Here is a 2,071-nt window from a genome sequence, read left to right as displayed (position 1 = left end):
CATGGGTTTAACATCGATGTGTTTGTTGACTAATATTTATGTTGTAATCCTTTAACTTTACATCAGGCCGTAAGGTGGCGATACCTTTAACTAACCCAATATTTTATAATTAATATCAACAGCATAAAAACCATGTTTAATTCAATTCCCAATAGTTTATAAAGATGATAAAAGTTTGAACTGTTGATTCGAACGTCTTTGGCCGTAAAGGTTTTATACCATTTCTCGTCACCAGACTAGTTGTAATACAAAAGATTAACTCTCAAAACACTCGTGTCATTTAAACGTTACATAAATTACAAGTGCACGTTACATCTTGTTTGATAGTTAACAGTTTTACTAAAGTATGATTAATTAATTTCATTATTATAGTCAAACTACACCTTAACATCAAAAATAAAAGCAACAATATTTTTATATTATTTTAGTCAGTTATCTCTTTTCGGGATGTTCTCATCTTTGTAATATAGATATTAAGAACAGTAAAGCTATCTGTTTCTAATGGTTAAGATACTTAACAGTATCTCATTAAAATGCTTTAGTTTAGACTATAATATGGGATTCAAACATGAGGAAGTAGGTTCAGGAAAGACATGGTTTAACCAGATACACAAATAAAATTCTCTCGAACTTAAAAAAAGTAATTACAGTTAAACTTTGAAGACAAAATGAACAGTTATTATTGAAACGTTGAAGATGGGTGAAATAGTGTCACGATAAGTTTGCAGCTAGTGATGTATAATTCAACTTTTCAGTTTAAGTAATGTCCCAGTAAGCCAGCAGGTAGCGATCAGTACGGCAGTCTGATTGCGCATGCACTAGTATAAATAAGCAAAATAATCTGGTTTCAAGACTATTACAATACTAAAAAAAACACGAATAAGTAAAATGTCTGTAAATCTTTGTAGGTGGAAGGATAAAAACAAAATCTTGTTGTTCAAGACTGGTAACACATTAAGGTCAAATTCCAAATTATGAAAATCCACCGGGAGCTAAATGTATAAATGAAGCCTCATGATTTGGATGTATGACCTTGAATATTGTAAAGAAAAAAAATGGTCATTTATTTTCAAAGTGTAAGTTGAGTAAGTTTAAAACTACAACACTAAACAATACATTGTTCTTAACCTGTTGACTGCCAAGTATTTCAGCTGCTACGGCAACTCCGAGCCAAGTTCAAAATACAACTATAATGCTTCTTCATTTTGTAACCTTTTTCGTGACGCTATTTTGGATTAAAAGTGAAACAATTTGTAAGTAGGTCAAATGCATGTATGGTGCTGACATCTAGCGTTGAAGTTAGGTATTATTGAGAACGAATTAACTCGTCTGTGGCATTGTTACCGATCGGCTTGGACGAGTTATCTCGTTTGCGGCACTGAACAGGTTAAGTATCAACATGCTTATTTGTTGTACAATTCATGAAGCGTAAAAAATACATTAGGAGAGAAAAACTACAAATTCTATAATGAATTATTTTTACAAATAACGTTTGTGTCGTACAAAGTGCTTTTCAATCTATTTTCTTCTCATTAATATCTTCACGAATGGGAAGTCTCGCGACCTTCCCCTTTAACAAAAATCTATCTGTAAATACAGATCTTGAAGAATTGAGATTTGATATAATTGTGTTATAATATTATTTTGATATAAAACTTCACTTTCATTTAATCGACTAAATATCGTGTTGTTTTTCTCGATCACTCTTTTTAACTATAGTGAGGAAACTCACATTTTACCATTGCGGTCCTCTTGGAGTTCACAGATCCGGTCATGGGTTGAGAATCATGGGCTGAACATATATTAGACTTAAGAAGTAAAAATAATGTATACAGTGTGAAGATTTTTAATTAGTAATATATGTAAGATTTTGTTTATATACTACTTTTATTTCTGTGATCTGGAAAAAAAAACACTTTCATCCAGTATTGGGTCTTCCATACATATTCAAGGTATTTTCTTCTACCCTTTTACTAACAGATTATTGTCTTCAGCAGATGGGAATGAAAAAAAAAGTATTTTTAAAAATTTCTGACAACTATTAGTTTGAATCACAGTAGTTTTAATTATA

Source organism: Tachypleus tridentatus, chromosome 7 (genome assembly GCF_004210375.1).
Source record: "Tachypleus tridentatus isolate NWPU-2018 chromosome 7, ASM421037v1, whole genome shotgun sequence".
Classification (NCBI taxonomy): Eukaryota; Metazoa; Arthropoda; class Merostomata; order Xiphosura; family Limulidae; genus Tachypleus; species Tachypleus tridentatus.
The sequence above is the reverse complement of the archived record's forward strand: the minus strand, read 5'-3'. Positions refer to the sequence as shown.